This window comes from Sorex fumeus, unplaced genomic scaffold, assembly GCF_029834395.1.
Source record: "Sorex fumeus unplaced genomic scaffold, SorFum_2.1 ptg000039l, whole genome shotgun sequence".
In the NCBI taxonomy this organism is placed as follows: domain Eukaryota; kingdom Metazoa; phylum Chordata; class Mammalia; order Eulipotyphla; family Soricidae; genus Sorex; species Sorex fumeus.
The window spans coordinates 15,045,539-15,052,908 of NW_026606096.1; positions in this window are offsets into that span (position 1 = coordinate 15,045,539).

A 7,370-nucleotide genomic window follows, 5' to 3' on the forward strand; every position below is an offset into this window, starting at 1 on the left:
ATATTTTGTAGACAGCAATTATCTCTTAAATAAAGTTCTGCTAATAACACCACTGATGTAGTTCTATAATTATTTTTGTATGTTTTTCACAAAATATTAGACATAGCATAGTAATTTCCTGTAACTTTATAATAATAGTTAAAAATATCTAGTTTTAAATCATATTGAAAATTGTTGAAAACATACTAACTAAAGAAACTAAAGCAAAAAGTTTAAGTGCTCTTTTAACATTTCACACTTAATATTTGGCAGAACTAAAACTATAAATCATTCTTTAATATAACACATGATTTGCTAAGTAGCACATTTGTGAAGACTTCACAAGGAAAAAAGCTGAATTTAGTTTTAAAATCTAATATTCAAAAAGGTTCAAAAAGATCAAAATATCTTATGTATTGATTTTATTTGAGAAAAGTTAAGAAACAAAAAATATTCTAGGGACTGGAGTGATAGCACAGTAGGTAGGGCACTTGCCTTGCATGTGGCCAACCTGGGTTTGATTTCTCCATCTCTCTCGAAGAGCGAGGCAAGCTACCAAGAGTATCCCACCCTCAGGGCAAAGCCTGGCAAGCTCCCCATCACATATTTGATATGCCAAAAACAGTAACAACAAGTATCACAATAGAGACATTACTGGTGCCCACTTGAGCAAATCAATGAACAATAAAAAGACAGTGCTAATATTCAAAAAGATAACTAAATTGATTAGTAGCAGATTTCAGTATTCAGATAGTATCAGTTTTCTCTAAGTTCTGCGAAGTAGCTGAGTGAAATCCTGTCTGATTTTAAAAGACAAAAATGGCATCAAAATTCTTTGAAATTGAAACTGTATAGTTTGTAATTTTTTTTTTTTTTTGCTTTTTGGGTCACACCCGGCGATGCTCAGGGGTTACTCCTGGCGGTGCTCGGGGGACCATATGGGATGCTGGGAATCGAACCTGTGTCGACCATGTTGGCTGTGTGCAAGGCAAACGCCCTACCCCCTGTGCTATTGCTCCAGCCCCATAGTTTGTAATATTTTCTACTATAATTTTAGCTTTTTCTTTTTTTGCTTTTTTATTACACCCAGCAATGCACAGGAGTTACTCCTGGCTCTGCACTAAGGAATTACTCTTGGCGGTACTTGGGGGACCATATGAGGTGCTGGGAATTGAACACGGGTCGGCCTTGTGCAAGGCAAAGGCCCTACCCGCTGTGCTATCACTCCAGCCGCTAAACTATTTTTGTTTCTTAACTTTTCTCAAATAGAATCAATATATGATATATTTTTATAGAGTACTTTTTCTTTTTCTTGTGGAAACCATTGTTCATATGCCATGAAATCGTGTTGGTAAAAACATGAACATCTAATAAAAAAATATCTAAAAAGGACTTGCGTTTAATCTTCCAAAATAAGAATTAGGTACTTATGTATCAAACTATATTGGATAACTACTAGATAGTGTATATAAATATAGTGTGAAAGTAAGCAAAAAAAGGGGGGGGAATAAACCTTTAATTTTTATACATTGCCTTTGATAGATGAGAAAAAATCTCAACAAAAGTACAAAATATTTTAGTTGACTTTATTTTGTTATAAGAAGGCATAAAACTGAGCTAAGAATTCTGAGCAATAAGATAGTGAGTTGGGCATTTTCCTTGCATGTGGACAACTGGGTTTGATTTCCTGCACCATGTACAGTCCCTGGAGCCCTGCTGGAAGCAATTCCTGAGCACAGAGCCAGAAAGAACCCCTGAGCACTGCTAAATGTGTCCCCTCTCCTCAAACAAGAAGGAACAACCCCCCCCCCCCCCAATAAACGCTGAACTAAAATGTATCATTAGTTTCTAGCAAATAAAATAGCACAGTGGTAGGGCGTTTGCCTTTCGCACAGCCAGCCTGGACGAGCCAGGTTCGATTCCTCCACCCATCTCAGACAGCCCCGCAAGCTTCCCCGTGACGTATTCGATATGCCAAACACAGTAACAACAAGTTTCATAATGGAAATGTTACTGGGCCCGCTCGAGCAAATCGATGAAGAACGGGAGGACTCTCTTCTCTCTCTCTTCATTATCAGATCTATATTTAATGACCAACAAATTGAAAATCATGTAAGAACTACCATGTCCTATGAGGAAATGGTGTCAGCAACTTTAGTAAGGACTTGATCCCTAAGGTAAATGAAAGCCCCGAGAGCTTGAAAAGCCAAATTTCTTGCATGAAACATTATGTCTGGTATCATAGCTGTCTTTCCTCCTACCAAACATGTAAACCACTAGATTTTACTCTAAAAAAGAGTGCAAAATATGTGCATGCTGAGGAGTTCTCACTGGGTTTAAGCAAAAAAACAAAACAAAAAAAAAAGATTTTCAACATCTTTTAAAAAATCCTTTATGAAACTAGATATTTAAGTTCTATTTTGTAAGATTGTAATCATCCACTTATTCGAGAAATGCCATGTGCTAGATTGCTTTGAGCATGACCACTCAAAGCAAAGTTTCTGCATAACTTTATCTCTTTTCCTTACATCTTTGTTTTGGCTTATTTTCAATTCAGTGTCAAGCCCTATATTTTTATGGAGAATTGATTTCTTTAAAAATAGATTGCTCGGGCTTTCCTTACTGATTTTAAGACTGTGCTTAAGGATACTGTACCCTCTGTGGTTCAGTGTCCTTTACCCAAGGACACACTTGATCAATTTGTGATTTAGTTCTGTTCAACAAAGAAATAATCTTTATGGATGGAGGTGCATGCTTTCAGTTGTCACAAGATGAAAGCTGTGTTTCTTTCTTTCTTTTTAAAATCTTGGCTGAACAAAAACAGCATCAAATTTATTCACTGAACACTGTAATTCATTTCTGGTCCTGCAGCCATTTCACTTTTTTTCTACTGACTTTTCAGGCACCATCTAGTTTTATACTTAAAATAGACAATTTTGAGCTCTTATTAAATCTGTAAAATTCCTCAGGAGTTTCTTCTAAACCCTTCTTCTGCTATATTTATCTGTCACTTTCTTTGCTTTTCATTGCAGGTCCAACACCAGATGGATAGTAAGCCTTCTTGATATAGAGAAAAAGGTAATGCATTAGGAGGTCCTAGAGAGTGTCTGGTATGAGATAAACTAGACTATGTTTAATCCAGAATTCAGTAATCTTGGTACACCTTTCCCTTCTTCCTTTATTCTGACTGTAACGATTGACTCAGTTTCTGGAATTAGTGTACCATGTTTATTGCTTGCAATAGATACCTACTCTAAACAGAACAGTTGTTGTTAGAACTCTGATAACAGGTGTAATACCAAATCATCTTTTTGTACGATGAGTATTCTGTGCACCTACTTGGTATGGACACAAAGGTGCTAAGGTACACGTGAGACTCTACACAATCTGAGAGTTCATCCAGATTTTTGAGAAGTTGAGGTTTTCAGGCTGAGATAAAAACCTCATAGTTTATGTTATTTGCAGAGAAAAAAAGTTAGACCCCACCTCCAGCCATGGCATAGTTCCTTGTCTTTACCACAGAAAGAAAATAAAAATGAAAGCATTCAAGCAGAAGAAAGTTGAATAAATGGTAGAGAATATTCAAGGAAGAACATGGACTTCTCTAGAAAAAGGAAAACAATAACTCAAAAGAGTCGTATTAAAAGAATATAGTACACACAGAAATAGGAATTGTAGATATTTCTAAGATAGAATGCCTTGAGTTGCTTTGGATAGCTGATTATATAAGATTTTATTTTTCCTAAGATGCTCCAGGAACTCTGGATTTCTTTTCATCAAATCTATGCACAGTCAGGGATTAACTTTGTCCTGAGAATCTTTTCTCCTTTTCTGACTATATCTTGGCATTCCAAATATTTCTTAGTTTGGAAATAAATTTTGCCTAAAATTTGCCTCATGGTGACTGCCTATTTCATTGTCATCTCTATTGTTGCTATCCCTCCATTAAAAGCCCTCGTGGTACTAACTACAACATGGATAAATAATTATATCCAACATCTTGCTTCCGTCTTGTATTTCTTCCATAGAGAAGACATAGTAAAATCTATAATGCATTAAATCTGATATTTTCTCATAAAAGACAAAACTAAACTCTTATTAGTCTTCTACCATGCTTAGAAAAAAATCAAATGTCCCCCTAAATTTATAAAATTATATAGTTATAGGATATGCCCGGGTTAAGTCTCCATCAAGATCTCTTAGCTTCTGTATACTATGAATAATTCATTCTAGTTACCTGACCTTTGGATATTTATTGAATTAGTCAGGCAAGCTCTTAGAGTATATTTGCACTGCATATTTCTTCTTCTTGGTGTTTGTATTCACAGAAGTCTTTTTGTTTTTCTGGTTTTAAGCATTAAGATCAAATGTTACCACCTCCAAGAAGTTGTCATGAAAAAAACATTGAAAATACCTCACATTAACAATATATTTCCTTGAGTTCATTTGTTGCATGTTAATTATTATCACCTGTTAAAACAATCAGCAAACAACAAATAAGATGGATTTTGCTTAAAATACATCAGTTCATAAAAAGTTTAATCTTTCATTCCTGGCATTCTAAAATTAAAACCAAGAAATAGATACATTTCAAAAGTTTATATTGGCATTGAGAGGACACAAAATATTACCAACATGACCTACACATGTTTAGGTGGCGTTGTGTGAGAGAATTTAACATATTTAATATAAAATTCACTATCTGGGAAACTTTAGGTGATAACTTTGAAATAGAACAAAAAATATATCAAAGAGAATCCTGCTCACGACCTCAGCCCACTAATGTCTAAGGAGACCTAAATGACTACACTAACATAAATATCCTGAATTGAATCCTAGGTCAGAAAGAGGGTACTGGGGAAAAAAACAAGATTGAGGATGTAGGAGAAGTATATGGGATTTTAGTTGCCAGTCTCTCTTGGCTCATTTAATGAGTCAATATGACAAAACACTTAAATTTTGTATTGCAAAACATTGCAAATATTTTCTAAATTATTATGTGGATACTGCTAAGTATTTGCATACATAAGGTGTTGGTGTTAAGAGAGACTGGGTGTGATGTACGTGGCAAACCTACCACATACCTAGTTTCACAACTTTTCTGTACCTCTAAAAAAGTTTATATTATAAAGTGATAGGAGCAAGGATGTAGCTCTATCAAAAAGTTCATGCTTTTTATGCAAGAGGAGTGGGCATGAATTCCAGCACCACAAAAAAGTAATAAAACGCCTGGGCTGAAGAGATAGTGCCGAGACTGAGATATTTTCACTGCATGTGATCAACCCAGGTTTCATCGCTAGCACCTAATAAGGTCCCCAGATCCCCACCGAAGTGATCCCTGAGCACTGAGCCAGGAGTAAAGTGATGCCCGAGCACTGCCAGGTGTGGCCCAAAATACAAAAATAAAACATAAAGCTACTTTCTTGGAAAAATTTTATAAAGACAAGAAAATACCACGTTCACGGAACAGAAAATATGGGTGGTCTCTTTGTTCATCGAAAGTTCCCAGGTAGGTTCTTTTTTTTTTTTCCTCCTGCAATATTTTTGTGGGTTGTTTTATTTTTTTTTTTTAATTTTTATTAGCAATCACCATGAGGTACAGTTGTAGACTAACAAATTTTTGTGCTTGGGTTTCAATTATACAATGATCAAATACCCATCCCTCCACCAGTGCCCATTTTCCACCACCACTGGTCCCAGTATCCCTCCCACCCCCCATCCCACCCCGCCCAGGTAGGTTCTGAAATAAAGATGAATAATAAAGGTGCTCAGATTCAGGGTTAGAAATGAGGGAATGGGGTGTGGGGGGAAGGAAAACAGAAGAGAGACTCCTCAGGCAAGAAGAAATGTAGTACAGGATTTTCAAGTACGGCTGAGTTTGTGGTGTTTTCATAGGAAAACTGGATTTTTGCATTTCTTTTTTGTTTTCCTTTCCTTTATTGTTTTGTTGTTGTTGAATCACCCTGATATACACAGTTGCAAAGGCTGATCAGGTTTCATTCAGACAATGTTCCATCTCCCATCCCTCCACCAGTGTACATTTCCCAAGTTTTCCTGTTTCTTATCAAACAAAATCCCAGCAGTTTCCTGTTTCACACAGAGGTCTTGCTAATTTAGGGCTCATTTGTGGTGTTAAGATAAATTAACATCTTTTATTCAGACTTAGGCTGGTGGGGACTGTCTCTTTAGTTCAGACATTTTAGTTTATATATTTCACCATATGCCCAGGTATTGTTTCTTTTCTTGTCTTTCCAAGGTCTGGGTCAGAATTTATGGTCTTGGAAAATTATAAACTTCTCACTCTCAAAAGGAGTCCAGGAATTTGTGGGGATATTTAAAATGTAGAGTGAGGACAGCTAAAATGAAGACCTGGCAAGGGGAATCTGAGGTTTCCTCTTTCATTATTAAGATGTTGTTATTAAGACATCATTAAAATGACTATCAAAAGCTATCTCAATTCTAATAAGATTTGATCTACAAAAATTGTGAGACTGATTCTAAAATTCACTCTAACAGTCAGGGGACCTAGGGTAATCAAAACAACTTTGAAAAATAAGTGCAGAGATTGAGGAATCACCCTAAGTGATTTCAAAAGTTATTATCAAGACAATAGAATACTGTGTATTACTATACAAACATTTGGCTACATCTTGTAGCCAAATAAGTTACAAGAGACTATGAAGTGCACAAATCCTATTGTCCTGTTATATCTGGTTGTAGCAGACCACTGATGCTGTAACTTTTATAGGACAATAAGCTCCATGTCAGGAAGATTGTCTTACTTAATGGAGTGGAGGAATCTGAGACAGAGTCATCAACACTTTTATTGGCTCTTGTTAAATCGACAATACCCAGTTTGCATTCATACTAATCCTCATAACCAGTCTTTCATTGGTCTCCTTACAGAAAGAAATGTGCTCACACCCCTATACTGCTTTCTGGGTGCCGTTGAAGGAATGGGGTGTTCACTGACTAGTATTCTGTGTTCTCTTTTGATACTCCGTTTCAAGGGTTAGGTAAGGTAAAGGCCCTCCCGTTGATCGTCGATTTGCTCAAGCGGGCCCAGTAACGTCTCCATTGGAGACTTTTGTTGTTACTGTGTCTGGCATATCGAATACTCTCGGTAGCTTGCCGGGCTCTCCGAGAGGGGCGGAGGAATCGAACTCGGGTCGGCCATGTGGGCCGCGTGTAAGGCGAACGCCCTACCCGCTGTGCTATCGCTCTTGCATTTACAGCCCATACACTACTGCCATCTAGTGGGAACACTATGCAAGTAGCCAGAGCTCTGTTTTTATAGGCTTCATTCCAAATCCCTCCACAAACAGTTGGTCAACAACATAAATCAGATCTGGTAAGTATTGTAAACCATGGTGCCCACAATAATTTTTTTT